This window comes from Hyperoodon ampullatus, assembly GCF_949752795.1.
Source record: "Hyperoodon ampullatus genome assembly, chromosome: X".
In the NCBI taxonomy this organism is placed as follows: Eukaryota; Metazoa; Chordata; class Mammalia; order Artiodactyla; family Ziphiidae; genus Hyperoodon; species Hyperoodon ampullatus.
The window spans coordinates 12,867,447-12,886,454 of NC_136913.1; positions in this window are offsets into that span (position 1 = coordinate 12,867,447).

Genomic DNA, 19,008 nt, shown 5'->3' on the forward strand with positions numbered 1-19,008 from the left:
TAAAGATGTTAAAAAAATATTAATCTCAAACCAGCAAAATAATACGTAGTGGGTCAACTTGATCTCTGACATCAAAATAAATCTTTCATGGACCCCATAGTAAAAAAAAAAAAGCCAGGTTGGCGAGGGTGGTGTTGCAGGGTCTGTGATCAGCTTGTGCAGAATTCTCTGACTGGCTGATGGTGCAGTAGCAGGGTGGTGTCACAGGGGTTCACATTATCAGTCCTTAGGCTCCGGGAGGCCTGGGGCGATGTGTTCATGGTCATCAAGTAGTTAACATCTTCCATTTGTTGGAGAGGGGGGATTTTTACATGTGCAAAACAATTCAGGAAATGTGCATCAAATACTATTATCTAGGTACCTCAGAGAAGAGCTAAAGCAGAGGATATGGGGGAAGGCCTGTCCCAGGAAAGCCCCCATAGGGTCTTGCTTGGTTACAAAATTAATTGCCTACTAGAATAAAGATCATCCCTTTTCAATGGAAGGTGATGTAATCTAAAATCTCTACAATATTTTTTTTTCTAAATTTGGTGACATATTTAAACTCATGTATCTAAGAAGCTCAGTGAACCCCACACAGGATAAATACAAAGAAAACCATACCTAGGCACATCAGCGTCAAACTGCTGAAAACCAAAGATAAAAAGAAAATCTTGAAGGCAGCCAAAGAGAAATAGTACATTTAACACATTGCAATGATTCAATTAATGACTGATCTTATATCAGAAACAATGGAGGCTAGAAGACATAGAATGGAAATCTCTAAAGCCATAAAAGAAAAAAGTAAATCAATGCAGAATTCTATTTAAACATCCACTAAAAATGAAGGCTATTTTCCCTCCTTCCTTCCTTCCTTAATAATTCAGTCCAAAAGCCATGCAAGGTAATTGCCAGCAAGGGTGGCGCTGGAACCCTGTAGGGGTGAGAAGGACGATTATACGGAGGAAAGTGGTAGCTCAGATTGCCCATGTCAGACCCCAAGTAAGTTAAGAAAGGTGTCTGGATGGGAGTAGAGGTTCTGATGGGAAGATTGGTTACATACTAGAAAATTCATCCTATAAGTAAATAGACCGAAGATAACTGGAGTCAGGTTTCTCACTGCTGGATAAAAGAGGCATTAATATATAGGGAGAAATTTAGAATATACTTTATTGTATTATGTTGGAATCGGAGGTATCAGTGTGAATTCAAAAATCTATATAATCAGTAGAAATAAGCATGTATAGTACCTAGATCTTGGTTTTTAAATACTATTTTCCAGTAAAATGAACCAGAACTCCTTAGAGAAAAGGCCAATTCAAGGTCAGGACAGGGAAATACAAGATTAGCTTGAAATATCTCACTCACCAGAAAGTAACAACTACTCAAAAAAATTTACCGGATATTCCAAAAGGATACAGGTAGCTGTTTGAGGAGGCTCATATTAGTAAAATCTAGAGCAATTTGAGCATGAAAATAAAGAGATTAATGGATAACTTAATCAACTAAGAGTCTATGAGTCTATACTAATGAAAAAAAACAGATAAATAAATTAATGTTGGGGAAGAAAAAAACCCTTCCTTACAGAAAAACGCCAACCAATAAATAGAGAATGATGGAATTAGAAAACCACCAATGGATTCTTAAACTAGTGGGTAAACATCTGATGAGGAAGAGTATTGAACCTATGTTTACTCACTGATTACAATGGGGAGAAGCGTAACTGCACAGTGGAGAGCCTGGAAAACTCCACCTTAATCAAGTGATCAAAGTTAACACTACCTATACTGGGGCAAACCAACCTCATGTGGATTCTGATATCATACACTGAGAAGGACACGATATCACTTCTGTGGTGTTCCTGCCAATAACGAATAATCTGGAATTTAGTCATGAGGAAACATGGAGAGAAGCATCCTACATGATTGTTGGCCTGTCTCTTCACCAATGTCAAGATTAAAAAGAGCAAAGAGGCTCGGGGATATAGAAATCTAGAAAGAGTCGCTTTCGCTCTTTTTAATAATGACAAAAGGATGGGACAACTGCAAATTCATGAGTTTCATGAACCATAGGGAAGCTGTTTTCATAACAACGTTGACCCAATATCCATGAGAAGCAAGCCCTGATTTATCTGGGGTAGACCCAACTGCACACCAGTAAGAAGAATGCAACCAGGGTAGTTTGCAGGTTTGCAGAGGGTGAGACTGAACCCTCTTCAAAGTTTTTCTCCACACTCTCCACCAGGTGCATACAAAACAGATTAAAGAAAGTATTAAGAAAATGTCCTTGGGACTTCCCTGGTGGCGCAGGGGTTAAGAATCCGCCTGCCAATGCAGGGGACATGGGTTCGATCCCTGGTCCGGGAAGATCCCACATGCCGTGGAGCAACTAAGCCCATGCACCACAACTACTGAGCCTGCGCTCTAGAGCCTGTGAGCCACAACTACTGAGCCCATGTGCCACAGCTACTGAAGCCCACACGCCTAGAGCCCGTGCTCCACAACAAGAGAAGTCATCACAGTGAGAAGCCCGCGCACCACAGTGAAGAGTAGCCCCAGCTCACCGCAGCTAGAGAAAGCCCGTGCACAGCAATGAAGACCCAACACCGCCAAAAATAAATTTAAAAATAAATAAATTTATATTAAAAAAAAAGAAAATGTCCTTTGTGGAGTAGATGAGGTGATGGAACAGCCAAAGCTGAGGGGGGCACAGACCCTTCTCCTCTATCTTCTCTACAGAATGAAATCCTGTCATAAAAGTTATAGAACTGCAATAAAAGTCCAGTTAGTTTTTTTAAAGTGAAATTTGTATTGAAATATGATGTTATTTTTATCCATTCACTTGTTGATGGACATTTTTGGTTGCTTCCTAGTCTTGGCTATTGTAAATAGCACTGCAATGAACATTGGGGTGCATATATCTTTTCCAATTATAGTTTTCTCTGGATATATGCCCAGGAGTGGGATTGCAGGATCATATGGTAACTCTGTTTTTAGTTTTTGAAGGAATGGATAAAGAAGATGTGGTACATATTTACAATGGAATATTACCCAGCCATAAAAGAGAATGAAATAATGCCATTTGCACCAACATGAATGGCCCTAGAGATTATCATACTAAGTGAAGTAAGCCAAAGACAAATATCATATGATATTGCTCATATGTGGAGATACAAATGAATTTATATATAAAACAGAAATAGACCCACAGACATAGAAAACAAACTTATGTTTACCGAAGAGGAAAGGGAGGGGAGGGATAAATGAGGAGGTTAGGATTAACATACACACACCACTATATATAAAATAGATAACCGACAAGGACCTACACAGGGAACTATACTCAATATTTTGTAATAACCTATAAGGGAAAAGAATCTGAAAAAGAATATGTATATATATATATATACATATATATATATATATATATATATATATATATATAGCTGAATCACTGTGCTGTACATCTGAAACTAACATGATGTTGTAGACCAACTATATTTCAATTTAAAAAAATATCATACAGAAAAGTACATGAATAAGAGTACAACTTAATGCATTTTAATAAGACAAAAGCACCCGTGTAACCAGCATCCATATAAAAAAAACCCATAAAAACAAAAACAGAACATTATTAACCCACCCAAATTCTGCACCCCCATGCATTGTCCCAGTCACTTCTCCCCCAAATACAACAACTACCCTGACTTCTAGCACCATATATATGTTCTGCTCAATTTTGACCTTTAAATAAATGGAATTATGTAGTTTGGATGTACAGTTAGTTTTAACATGCCAAGAAAATAAAGAGAACAGACCATAAAATAAGTTTCAAATGCCAAATCCTTATTAACAATGTCTCTTGGATGGGGTAGTATTAGACAATCAGCCGAAGATGACCAGTGATAACCAGAAAAGTGGGTCATATCTGTGTTGACAGCTCTGTTTTCAATCTTAATGACTTAAGTTTATAGCTAGAATCCTCATTAGAAAGTATACACCCATTAAAAAGTAACTTGAAAAGCTTGGAAAAGTTATGATATGCATTGTTAATGTTTAGCTGTCATAAATGTTGAAGGGGAAGCTGGGGAATTACTGAAAAGGCACAAAAAAGAAGGTGGTAAGTGCAAAATTCCAGCACAGGAAGGCCCAAACCTCTCAGGCTGGGAAGAGTGGTCCTTTAGAGCAGCGTTTTCTCAGCCTATTAAGTTTTCCATTTGTTTTATCTGTGGTAGTTACCAGGATTGTTCAGGAATATGATAGGGCTGCACTTTCCTGCCTCCTTGAAGCAGCCGTGTAACTTGTTTCAGCCAATAGAGTGACAGCAGAAGTAACCTGTGTCATTTCCAGTTGTGAGCCTTAAAAGCCAGTGATTGGCCACAGTCCTATCCCTCTGCTGTAGTGATTACAAAGCAAGTGCTGAGTGAACACCACGAGCAGAAACCCCATAAGTGAGAAATAATTTTTATGTTCATGAAGCCACTGAGAGTTTGGGGCTGTTTGTTACTACAGCATATCAATACTGATAGAGTATTGGTTTCCCTCTCTTTCTTGAAATGATTGAAAGATGAAATCATTATATGAATACTTTTCCTTTGAAAGAGAAGTATTTGAGATTATCTTGAGTTCACAGTGATATCTGCATATGATATCTGTCTGTATGACAAGTAGTGGAAATCAGATGAGCACACTCAATAGTGACTCCAATCATCACTTATGTACAAAGCTCCCAAGGAGCTTATCACTATCATAAAGTTTCAAACTGTTTCCATTCTGAGTCAAATATTATTTAATTTAATTTAATGTAATAATGAACTGATGGGTAAGGCAGGACTTATAAAGCACACTTATGTTGAAACACTGGTTAGTGAAGAGCATAGAAAGGATAACAGTTCTGTGGGTGAACCTAAAGATGACCTCCATCAGAGCCATGAGCTGCATCCATTTGGTCCAAATTCTCAATTCGCACATGAAGATTACTCTAGGACTCCCATAGACAGCGTGAAAGATTAAGTGGTGAAAATTACATAACTGTCACTTTTCATTTACTGAAAATGAAGACCCTCCACACCTGCCAGGTATTGTTTGCACACTTACAATTGCAAAGAGCAGTGGCTACCTCTACTTGATGTCACTTAGCAACAAACCTCCAAATTATACAAATAAGCCAAGTGGGTGTTTAAATAAAAAATGCAAGAATTCTAAATATCATGCCATCCAAATGATTTTTACCAATTTTAAATACCACAACACATTGTTCAATATTAATCCATGGTTTGTCTATTCAATTGCCAAATTAAATATTTATATAAATTTTGAATTTAATTTGTTGATAAATTATATATTTTTGTTTAAAAACATTTAAAATAAATCAAATGCTTGTATCACCCTTAAATGGGAAAAAGTAAAATTTGTCTTTATGAATTAGGATTATTACTATATTTCAATTAAACTTTCTATTAAATTATTTAACAGTATAATGATCTTAAGTAAAGTATATGTGCACATTTTTCCTTAAAACTATTTATTTACCTCTTACCAGGAAAAGAGCCTAAATGATTTTTAAAATGTCCAAAGGAGGTTTACAGGATTATTATATATTTTTATGGAAGAGGACTACAAGTCAAGTAAGGTTTATAAACAGTATTTTAAGAAAGCATTATTATAGTTATGAATATATTTCTAGAGTTGAAAATTCTATTAAATCAATGGTTATATCATATCAATCCTTACTAACAATCAGAGAGCCATTTGTTGGTAAAAAAATCACTAGTACATACTTTCCCATTTTATTCCTCTCTACAATTACCCACTTTTTATTCAATAGATAAGAGGGTTAAAGAGTTAAAGAGACTTGCTTAAAGTTTACACTCTATTTAGTGGGGGATCCAGGAGGAATCTTCTATAAACTACTCACTTCTGCTATACCAGGATCAGGAGCCAGTATACCTTCAAATATTAACCAGGATGTAAACTGTATGAGAAAAATTAAAGAAGCCAAACTTGTTTGGTCTGAAGAGAAAAGAAGGAAAAAAAAGACCAAAGACTGCAGGATGTAGGATGATTACTATATTATCTTCTAGTATTTTAAGGGGTGAATGAACATTCTTTTTATAAATCCTTTTCTTCCACAGAGGAAAAGAATCATAACTTCCATTTATTGGACATCTTATATATGCCGGGAGCTACAAATACATGAACTCATTTCTATTTTACAGTAGTTCTCAAATTGGGGTTTATCATCTCTGTTTTTGTTTGTTTGTTTGGCCACACCATGTGGCTTGTGGGATCTTAGTTCCCCGACCAGGGATTGAACCCCGGGGCCTCAGCTGTGAAAGTGCCGAGTCCTAACCACCAGACCTCCAGGGAACTCCCATCATCTCTGTTTTAAAGATAGAGAAACTATGATCTGGAGGGAGGGAGGGAGGGAGGGAGAGAGAGAAAGAGAAAGAGAGAGAGAGAGAGAGAGACAGAGAGAGAGACAGAGACAGAGACAGAGAGAGAGAGACAGAGACAGAGACAGAGACAGAGACAGAGAGAGAGAGAGAGAGAGAGCGCCAGTAAATGCAGGAGCCAGGATGCAAAATTGTTCTGTATATCTCAACCAAAGCCCAACATTTAGCCACTATGATCTACCGGATGCATGAAAATAAGTTAAACTGCAACAAGACACAAAAGATTAAGGGTCCTGTTGCTGCTGCTGTTCTTGTTTTGTTTTCTTTGTTTTTAAATTTCTGAACTTTCAGAAGAAACTCTCTGGTTTGGGTGTGCTCAGACTAGAGGCAGGCTTGGAATATTTTTTTTTTAACTTTGAGTATAGTTGATTTATAATGTGTTAATTTCAGGTGTACAGCAAAGTGAATCAGCTATATATATATATATATATATATATATATATATATCCACTCTTTTTTAGATTTTTTTCCCATACAGGCCATTAGAGAGTATTGAGTAGAGTTCCCTGTGCTATACAGTAGGTCCTTATTAGTTATCTATTTTACATATAGCACTATGTATATGTCAGTCCCAATCTTCCAATTTATCCCCCCACCTCGTTTATGTGGGAAGACTCAACCATGTCATGGAACACTTTGGGACCAAGTGCCTCAGTACTTTGCATTTCACCTGTCTCTGGAGACCCAGTTTCCTCTAGCCTGAGCTTGATCTTCCCTTTACTGAGCTGACACCACACTGGGAAAGGAGCCTTCCTGAGAATGCACGGCTTGCATTTCAGACAGCAGCATCATTTTGAAGCCAAAACATGGGGAACATTTTTTTTCTCTGCTTCAGGCATTAAAAATGTTATCACTCAATCTATCAATCACCAAACAATGTAAATGTGCACACTGATAAAGTTTCCCAGCCCTCAAGAGACCCCCATATGCATTAGTACTCAGCTGTATATTTTCCACACATATAGCGGTCCACTGTTACTTTATTATGAATATATGTTCAAACTCACCATACAACATTCCCTAGTCTGCAAATCCTATAATCATGGTTCCCTAAAACAGCGGTTCCTAAACAATTTGAAGTTGCAAAGTTTTAACACAGTTTGATTTGGTGACACCATTCTTCTCACCTGAAAATGCCCTATGATTTTATATATTAAAGCTAACATTAGTTTGTAGATTCCTTGTTTCTCCTCAAGATAACTGGAGGCACCTTGTGGTACTATAAGGCCAGGGTGGTAAGCACAGAGGAAGCTGCAAAAATTAAATTCTAGGAAGCACGCAGTTAACTCTAGGAGTTGAACCTCAGGTTTGTTTTACCTCCTGGAGGTGGTGGTGGGATGGGCAGTAAGAAACTCTCCCCAGGGGAGGCCCTCCTGATGGAGAAAACTAGCAATCTAAAAGTCCAGAGCAAAACAAAGTTGAAAGCAGTGAACGGGACCAGGTATCACAGACAAGAATATGGGTGAGGGAGAGAGTGGCTCAGAATAATTTATGAAATGGTTTGCCTGCTATTGTGGCTGGCCTTGATTAAGCCCAGCAGTTCATATGGCATTTCTTATTTCTGGGGTATCTTAATTCCATGTGGCCTGACACATAAATTGTAAGTCAGTGATGGTCTGTAGTGAGCTTGAACCATCTTTGGTACCAGAAAGTGCTGCCCCTGACCATGGTTCCATAAATAAAGCAGACTGATGAGAATAGATTTTAAAAAATAGAAAGAAAGAGACTGATGAGCGGGGAGTGGGAGAGAACTGAGGTAGTGTACCAGGTGATGAAGTGGGAGAGAGCTGGCAAAGTAGAGGAGATCAAAGGTAAGACAACAAAGGGGATGGGTGACATGGAAACAGAGTCTGGACCTCGAAGGATACCTACATGTTGGCTTCTCCTCTGGTCCCTCCTCAGAACAAGGTCCTGATACACAAGGGGGTATTCTTTGGAGAAAGGTGAGGAGGGTGTATGGAAGAGGCTGCTGAGATAGACATCTATTGGAAGGTGAAAAAATACAAAGTCTTAACAAGTCTTCTTTCTGAGATCTTAGTGCTGATCCTGTCAGTGGACAGAATCTCTGTCATTCTCTGGCTATGCTCTTTGGGAAAATCACTTACTCTCTTTAAGCCTTAGTTTCTATATCTGTAAAATTTGAAGACAATGATACTTGCTTGATCTATTTCATGGATACTCAAGTAATAACATATAGCAACGCACTTGGCTAACTGTCAAGTTCTAGAAAATGAGTAATTAGTTAACTATTGTAGGATGTTCCTTGGGGGCATGAGTGAGATGCTCCCCAAGAAGTTGGAAAGAATGTGTGTCGATGAGCATTAATCTAGTAATACACACACACACACACACACACACGCACACACACGCAATCACACACACATAGAATCACACACAGAGAATGTCCAGGGGTAAAGCTAGGGGTAAACTTGCATCTGAAATGTCAGATAGCAGAGTTTGACACACAACTTCAGTCACAGTGACTTGAGCATACATGGAGGCTGAGTGGGAAAGTGAGCGCCATTTAAGTAGCAGAAATCCAATCCATTGTAATTTAACCTGTTTGGAGAAAGCCTATGAAGAAAGGCTATGATTGTCAGGTTTGATCATAGTGCTTCTCAAACATTTTTAAACCACCAATATTTTTAAAATGAAATAGAATAGAACAAAATAGAAAATATCTGAGGTATCATGTGTTGCAAGGGTGAGAATTGTTCAGTGAAAGTTTTCTTTCAGTTGGGGTACATGTGTGTGTCCTCAGGTGTGTGCATCTGCCCCTGGACTCCAGCCCTGTTCTCTCTGTTGTGGCATAATCTGTCATGGATCATAAAGTTTAGGCTCCTTCTTCTGATTCCCTGCTCACCTGAAAAATTTCTGCCAATCATTGGTCTTTGCATGAAGCTTCCCTATGAGGAGAGAATGCTCTGATCTGCCAGGTCAGCCTTTCAGTGGTATTTGGCTTTATGTGTCAGTTTCAATAAACATGGAATGATGTGAGTCTTCCCATGAGATGGATCTACTTTCAGTGTGGGGAATAAAAATCAAATTTCTGAGCCTGGACTGGGGTGAGTTTGTCAGCTTAAATGACACTGTGGGAAACCTTTTAGTGACAAGCAACTTTCTCTGGTGACCTCTGACCTTGACCAGCTCCGAGGGTAACCAGCTGTCCCTGAAATGCCTGGGATTATGAGGGGTTTCTGGGACATAGGATACTTGGTACTAAAATGGAATCAGTGCCAGGCAAATCAAAATGAGTTGATCACCCTACCAGCACCTTCTTGTTTGAACTGCAGCAGTGATTCTGGCACAGCTGTCATGAAAAGATAGTGATGTGAGGGGCAGGAGGAAAAAGGAGACACTGCCCTACAGATGGGGACACAGGAACACACAGGGGATCCAGCAGCTGCCCAGGCAGAGGGGCAACCTTCCATGGCTTACAGACCCCCGGCAAGATCACCTGAATGAGGGAAAACCCCTTCAGGTCCTTCCAAAGCTCCCCCTTCTCATTCTCTGTACTATTCTGGAGCCTCTAACCACATGTCTCCCCAGGCACTGGTGCAAATAATTGGTAAGGGCAACTAACATACTGAGGCTGAAGCAAGCCTGGATGAAGTGAAGATAAATTTCCCAAGTCAACTTCACTTGCAAATTGCCCTCTTAGCAGTCCCAAACTTCAGACCCACCCCAAAGCCTATTTCTGTAGCTAGTTACTCACATCTGGTCTCATATTTTCATTGCACCCCCCCCTTTTTTAATTCTGGAGCCATTTCACCATCCTTTTACTCAGAATCTGCAACCCTGTAGAGCGTAACTCACGAATTGAGGCCACTTTTGAGATATCTCATCTTAGCCCTGGAGTGGGCACTCTGCTAAGAGTCATACTATCCATGCTGTAGAACCTGCTCTAATTTCCTTTTTTTTTGAAGGCGTGGTGGTGGTATGCAAACAGGATGTTTATTGGTCCTAAGAAGGCAAGTCAGAGAAAAGTATCTTTCCATGAAAGGTTTGTACAGCTTTCCTTTCAAGTCCAAAAGTTGGAGCAACAATTGTGTTGGCAGATATTGATTTTATAGCTGTGGTTTTCTTAAAATTAATTAATTTTTGGCTGCATTGGGTCTTCGTTGCTGCGTGCGGGCTTTCTCTAGTTGCAGCGAGCAGGGGCTACTCTTTGTTGCGGTGCGCAGGCTTCTCACTGCGGTGGCTTCTCTTGTTGCAGAGCACAGGCTCTAGGCGCGCGGGCTTCAGTAGTTGTGGCTCATGGGCTCAGTGGTTGTGGCTCGCAGGCTCTAGAGCGCAGCTCACTTGCTGTGATGCACAGGCTTAGCTGCTCCACGACATGTGGGATCTTCCAGGACGAGGGCTCAACCCCGTGTCATCTGCGCAGCCAGGGAAGTCTCTGTATTTCTTTTTTATTGAGATATAATTCATGTACAATAAATGCCCAGATACTAAGTACACAGTTTGATAAGATTGACAACCTATACAACCGTGCAACCATCACCTAATCAAGATTAAGGAAACATTTTCATGAATGGTTATAAATGTAACAACTAGTGTTGTTCTGAACTGTGCTTTTTTAAATTAAATTTTTCATTTTGGAAGTAATTGCATATCTCTGTGTTAAGAAATAACACAGAGAAATCTCATATACGCTTTATATAGCCTTTACCCAGTTTCTACCACGAGTAACATCTCATAAAACTAACTGCATAATATTGCAAGGATATTGACAATAATGATGCAGTCAAGATACAGAACATTTCCATCACTGCAAGGATCTCCCCATGACCTTTTATAGCAGCACATACCTACTGCCCTCATCTTCTGGCAACCACTAATCTCTTCTCCACCTCTATTATTTTGTCATTTGAAGAAAGTCCCATAAGTGAAATCATACAGTATGTAACCTTTGGGGATTGACTTCTTTCACTCAGTATAATTCCAAGGAGATCTATCTACCTTGTTGCAGGTATCAATAGTTCTTTCCTTTTTATTGCTCAGTGCTTTCCCTCTAACCAGCTTTTTTTAAAACATCTTTATTGAAGTATAATTGCTTTACAATGGTGTGTTAGTTTCTGCTTTATAACAAAGTGAATCAGCTACACATATACATATATCCCCATATCTCCTCCCTCTTGTGTCTCCCTCCCACCCCCCCTATCTCAGCCGTCCAGGTGGTCACAAAGCACTGAGCTGATCTCCCTGTGCTATGTGGCTGCTTCCCACTAGCTATCTATTTTACATTTGGTAGTGTATGTATGTCCATGCCACTCTCTCACTTTGTCCCAGCTTAAATTTCCCATTCCCCGTGTCCTCAAGTTCATTCTCTACGTCTGCGACTTTATTCCTGTCCTGCCCCTAGGTTCTTCAGAACCATTTTGTTTTTCTTTTTTAGATTCCATATATATGTCTTACTATATGGTATTTGTTTCTCTCTTTCTGACTTACTTCACTCTGTATGACAGACTCTAGGTCCATCCACCTCACTACAAATAACTCAATTTCGTTTCTTTTAATGGCTGAGTAATATTCCATTGTATATATGTGCCACATCTTCTTTATCCATTCATCTGTCGATGGATACTTAGGTTGCTTCCATGTCCTGGCTATTGTAAATAGTGCTGCAATGAACATTGTGGTACATGACTCTTTTTGAACTATGGTATTCTCAGGGTATATGCCCAGTAGTGGGATTGCTGGGTCGTATGGTAGTTCTATTTGTAGTTTTTTAAGGAAACTCCATACTGTTCTCCATAGTGGCTGTATCAGTTTACATTCCCACCAACAGTGCAAGAGGGTTCCCTTTTCTCCACACCCTCTCCAGCATTTACTGTTTGTAGATTTTTTTGATGATGGCCATTCTGACGGGTGTGAGGGAGGTAATACCTCATTGTAGTTTTGATTTGCATTTCTCTAATGGTTAGTGATGCTGAGCATCCTGTCATGTGTTTGTTGGCAATCTGTATATCTTCTTTGGAGAAATGTCTATTTAGGTCTTCTGCCCATTTTAGAATTGGCTTGTTTTTTTGATAGTGAGCTGCATGAGCTGCTTGTAGATTCTGGAGATTAATCCTTTGTCAGTTGCTTCATTTGCAAATATTTTCTCCTATTCTGAGGGTTGTCTTTTCATCTTGTTTATGGTTTCCTTTGCTGTGCAAAAGCTTTTAAGTTTCATTAGATCTCATTTGTTTATTTTTGTTTTTATTTCCATTTCTCTAGGAGGTGGGTCAAAAAGGATCTTGCTGTGATTTATGTCATAGAGTGTTCTGCCTATGTTTTCCTCTAAGAGTTTGATAGTGTCTGGCCTTACATTTAGGTCTTTAATCCATTTTGAATTTATTTTTGTGTATGGTGTTAGGGAGTGTTCTAATTTCATTCTTTTACATGTAGCTGTCCAGTTTTCCCAGCACCACTTATTGAAGAGGCTGTCTTTTCTCCATTGTATATTCTTGCCTCCTTTATCAAAAATAAGATGACCATAGGTGCCTGGGTGCATCTCTGGGCTTTCTATCCTGTTCCATTGATCTATATTTTGTCTGATATGAGAATTGCTACTCCAGCTTTCTTTTGATTTCCATTTGCATGGAACATTTTTTTCCATCCCCTCACTTTCAGTCTGTATGTGTCTCTAGGTCTGAAGTGGGTCTCGTGTAGACAGCATATATACGGGGCTTGTTTTTATATCCATTCAGCCAGTCTATGTCTTTTGGTTGGAGCATTTAATCCATTTACATTTAAAGTAATTATCGATATATATGTTCCTATTCCCATTTTCTTAATTGTTTTGGGTGTGTTATTGTAGGTCTTTTCCTTCTCTTGTGTTTCCTGCCTAGAGAAGTTCCTTTAGCATTTGTTGTAAAGCTGGTTTGGTGGTGCTGAATCCTCTTAGCTTTTGCTTGTCTGCAAATGTTTTAATTTCTCCATCGAATCTGAATGAGATCCTTGCTGGGTAATCTTGGTTGTAGGTTTTTCCCTTTCATCACTTTAAACATGTCTTGCCACTCCCTTCTGGCTTGCAGAGTTTCTGGTGAAAGATCAGATCAGGTCTTAACTTTATGGGGATTCCCTTGTATGTTATTTGTTGTTTTTCCTTTGCTGCTTTTAATATTTTTTCTTTGTATTTAATTTTTGATAGTTTGATTAATATGTGTCTTGGCGTGTTTCTCCTTGGATTTATCCTGTATGGGACTCTCTGTGCCTCCTGGACTTGATTGACTACTTCCCTTCCCATATTAGGGAAGTTTTCAACTATAATCTCTTTAAATATTTTCTCAGTCCCTTTCTTTTTCTCTTCTTCTTCTGGGACCCCTATAATTCGAATGTTGATGCATTTAATGTTGTCCTAGAGGTCTCTGAGACTGTCCTTAATTCGTTTCATTCTTTTTTCTTTATTCTGCTCTGTGGTAGTTATTTCCACTATTTTATCTTCCAGGTAACTTACCCGTTCTTCTGCCTCAGTTATTCTGCTATTGATTCCTTCTAGAGAATTTTAAATTCCATTTATTGTGTTGTTCATCATTGTTTGTTTGCTCTTTAGTTCTTCCAGGTCCTTGTTAAACGTTTCTTGTATTTTCTCCATTCTATTTCCAAGATTTTAGATCATCTTTACTGTCATTACTCTGAATTCTTTTTCAGGCAGACTGCCTATTTTCTCTTCATTTGTTTGGTCTGGTCGGTTTTTACCTTGCTCCTTCATCTGCTGTGTGTTTCTCTGTCTTCTCATTTTGCTTAACTTACTGTGTTTGGGATCTTTTCACAGGCTGCAGGTTCATAGTTCTTGTTGTTTTTGTTGTCTGCCCCCAGTGGCTAAGGTTGGTTCAGTGGGTTGTGTAAGTTTGCTGGTGGAGGGGATTAGTGCCTGTGTTCTGGTGGATGAGGCTGGATCTTGTCTTTCTAGTGGGCAGGACTGCATCCGGTGGTGTGTTCTGGGGTGCCTGTGACCTTACTATGATTTTTGGCAGCCTCTCTGCTAATGGGTGGGGTTGTGTTCCTGTCTTGCTGGTTGTTTGGCATGGGGTGTCCAGCAGTGTAGCTTGCTGGTCCTTGAGTGGAGCTGGGTCTTAGCGTTGAGATGGAGATCTCTGGGAGAGCTTTCGCCATTTGATATTACATGGAGCTGGGAGGTCTCTGGTGGACCAATGTCCTGAACTTGGCTCTCCCACCTCAGATGCATAGGCCTGACACCCGGCCAGAGCACCAAGACCCTGTCAGCCACACAGCTGCTCGGGGGAGCCCCGTATGCTGGCCACTGCCCGTTCCGCCTCCCTGTTATTTTTTTAAATATATCTTCATTGGAGTATAACTGCTTCATAATATTGTGTTAGTTTCTGTTGTACAACAAAGTGAATCAGCCATATGCATACATATATCCCCATATCTCTTCCCTCTTGAGCCTCCCTCCCACCCTCCCTATCCCACGTCTCTAGGTCATCGCAAAGCACTGAGCTGATCTCCCTGTGTTATGCTGCTGCTTCCCACAAGCTATCTATTTTATATTCAGTAGTGTATATATGTCGATGCTACTCTCACTTCACCCCAGCTTTCATATCTTAGACAAGTCATTCTGTTTTTCTTGACTTTACTTTCTCATCTGTAAAATGAGGGAGTTGCATTGGAGGACACTAAGCATTCTTTTTCAACTGTGAAATTTTTATTTTATGGGTTCTCATCTCCTCTTAGATATCTTTTCATGACTATACAACACAACTCAGTCTCTTCTTTCACCCCATCTGCTTCCAGGCTAAAGGCATGAAGAGGCAGCCCTGTAGCAGAGAGGGACAGGCAGGAAGTAGGAGTTTGGCTAGCCTCAGCAGTGAGCTGAGCATCTGATTATGTTTTCTCGTGGATTTAATATCTAATGAATGACTTTGGGGCCTATCCATGAGTTTGATCACGACACCCTTTCTTTTCTCCCTTAGTATCAAAATTCGCTTCATTGCCTGACATGTCATTTGAGTTTTGGCCTAGACTGAAAATCTAGTGGGCCAAGTACAAGGTGGAGGTCAGAGCAAAAGGAAACCCTCAAAACAATCTAAATTGTTAACATTTTTGACATTTGCCAGAAGCCATCAAAATAAAAGTCTACAGCTTTGCAAGTCATGTTCCAGTTTAGCAGTTATTCATTCTGTATGGGGTTCTGGCTGGTGCTGGAGTGGAGGCGTGGGGAGTGAAATCTAACCCCTAATAAACTGCCATGAATAACGGAGATCCATATTTACATTTGAGAAGAAGTGAAGCAGCACTAGGTTGACAATAACGATCCTTCCACCATCTCTACTGGAAAACTGGGGTCCTTCTTACTGTGCCTCCCTAGCACTTAACTATTCAGGGCAAGGTAACTGCATAGTACTTCCTGGATCCTGTGTCTATGTGTTCAGCCCATATACAACTCGGAGAGTAGAACCTGCATCTCAACTTGTTCAGCTGATCATCAGAACTGGGTTGATCATTCTGTATCATTAGTTATCTGTCCTTTCACTCAGCTTCTCAATTAGAGACCCTTTTTTCCCCAGTCGCCTACAATGCCACATGTCATTTATTTTTCTTGTGACAATTTCCCCAGTTTTCAGATGAAAATATCTCAGAGAAGTGATTCCTGACTCTGGCTCTGCAACTCCCCAGGACGTCTCCAATTATCTCAAGAGATGTCACAACATTCTCCCAAAACAAAATTCTAATTAATTTATTAATGGAAAAAAAGAATTCTGGAGATAGTATGGGGGTACATAGGACTCTAAGTTGTCACAAAATCTAGCAATGGCAGAGCATTCTGTTCCAGAAAGTCAGGAGTTGCTGTGAATGACGGTCTAACCTCTAAAGCCCCATGGGGAAGCCCCGTCAACTTTCTGTTTGCAGCAAACATGTGCCCTCTAAGGATGACTGGCAGCTATATGAGGAGAAAACTGCAAGTGATATGATAGTGAAGGAGCCCAGACAATTTGAGATGTGAACTGAATTACCTAATTAGGCATGATTTTGCTTTTAAAATCCAGGCAGTGCTGTATTTTCAAGTGAGGTGGGCATCATTTGGAATTATCCATAGAAACAATGTTATAAATAACTATTGGTTTCTTGGGAGATGAAGGAGCCCCAGAAGCTGAACTAATGGTATTAGTGTGAATTCTGGAAAGCTGGGTAGGGCAGGAGTCCATGGCATGCAGAGGGGATGTGCAAGACAGGGATTAAATTGTTTTTTTTCTTTCAGAGCAGTATTTAAAATGGTTGAAGTTTGTCTTTGATGCTCGCCTATCTTTACTTTCTTGCCTTTGTCCTAGTGAAACTTTCCGCCCATCTTCAGTAGTCTATTCAAGACTGTCATACCTTGTCCCCAAATGCTCGTGTTCCACCAATTTGATAATATAAAAGAACAAAAAAAACCTTTCCTCAGGATATCCTGGTCATCTTGCAAGTCTTTAAGATGGCACATAATTTTATAGTTACTGTTGCTCCCATTTGCAAGTCTTTTCTCACAATTTCTACTTGAATATCTAACTGACACCTCACACTGTACACGTACGTGACTGGACTCCTGATCTTTTCCCCAATACCTTCTCCTACCACATCTCAGACAATAGTTACTTAATGGTTCCAGTGTTTCAGGCCAACCATCTTGGTGTTATTGGTGATTCTTCTTTCTCTCACACCTCACATCCGATCCTTCAACAAATGTAACCACTTTGACCTATGCACTGCTACTCTGGTAGAACCACCAGCCTCTCCTATCAGATTCTTGTCATTGCTTGCAGTAGCCTAACTTACCTCCCTTCTTCCTACCCTTGCCTCTGTATTTGGGTCATTTCCCAGCAGAACTGCCACAGAGATCCTGCAAGATGTAAGCAAGTTCACATCACTGCACTGCTGAAAATTCTCCAAGGTTTTGCCATCTCACATGAGTACCAGTGGAAGTCTTTCCAATACCTTAGAGACCCCAGGATCTCCTGTCTTGTTCCCTCTGTCTGGAAATGTCTTCCCTCAATATTCATCAGGCTTGCTCTCTACCAACTCCGAGTCTCATCTTGGTATAGTCTTTGTCTTAACAAGTCTATTCTAAAGGGCACATCTTACTCCCCATCACACTCACTCACTCGTTATCTCCTTTCACTGTCTTGCTTGGCTCCATGGGACTTAGCCCCTCTAACAAACATTCTTCCATCAAGTAGGAAGAAGCAAACTTCCCCTTGAATGAATCTACAGGAATTTTTATTTGATTAATACTCTAATATCTCAGACTGGGGAAGTATCATTTTTTAAGAAAATCCTTGTTATTACAAGTAAATTTCTTACTGGCAAAATTTCCAGTATACACAGCTGAAGTGAAACATTTAGGCAGCTTTGGAGGGCAAGGAGATTTACATGAGGACGTGGTGTGTGTGACTGCAGGGGTGGGGTGTTGGGTGACTGATGAGAAGGGATGTCCTAGGGGCACAAGAGCCTATGAGTCTCTTCCTAACCAGGCCTCCTAAACTCCCCTAGCTAATTTTTTATTCTCCTAAGTCTGAATCTGGAGAAAATGTACGATTTCTTCCCCAGTGGCTTTCTTTCCATGGCAAGTAGTAATCTAGTGGTTTTGCGTAGGGTCACCTGTACACAGGGAATGGAGGATGTCGTCTGTTGGCTAATTACTTGTAAATCAGGCATTCCTTGTACTTTATGAGTTGATGTATCTGAATGGCTTAAAACTATACCTGGCATGTAGAAAGTTCTATATGTGATGGTTATTATACAACTGTATAAAATAATATAATAAATTATTATTGTTGTTAATATTTTAGTGACTATTCAAGTAAAGGAGGATTAAATCTACAGATTAGATATATAATATATGTGTAATTTATAAATACACACACATGTATATGTGTGTATATATATATACACACACACACATATTTTTCCTTGCTGCATATTTACAGTAACGTTTTCCAACATCTATCATCCCCATCTCCATTCAAGAAACTATGAAAATAACATAATCTAAAATGGAATGTCAGGGCTCCACCCTGGACCCTGTAATAATATTATTTAATGCCCTTATGAAATCCCCATTGGCAGACATGAAACCATGAGACGCTGTTTCATGCCTTCATTAATAAATGTTGCAATTACATTCTAAAAATACAGCCATGTTTACCAATTAATTTTACTGGACCAGGTCACAGGTAAGCATTCGCTATGCAATATGCTGCTGATTAAAACCAGAACATTAGTCACATATGGTGAAGTAAATCATCCTGTAGGTTATTTATGGGGAAGAGCATATTTTAACTCTTAATTTGTTAAATTTGACATCAATCATTTTTAGAAGTTTGCTTCCCATGACTTAACTTGTACAGTCTGAAGCCACAACGAGCACAAATTTACTGACAATGTATTTGGTCGCAAATACTTTCTACTCAGGATCTCTCCCATTTTTCAAGCTCATTTTCAAGCTTGTTTTATTCTATATCAGGAACACTAGAGTGGGCTAGTCACAGTTTTGTGGCTATGTGCCTTTGGACAAACACCTGTTCTTTCTGCAACAGTTGCTTCAGTTGTGCAGCTGGACAACTACAATGATTCTCCCATTTCCTCCGTCCTAA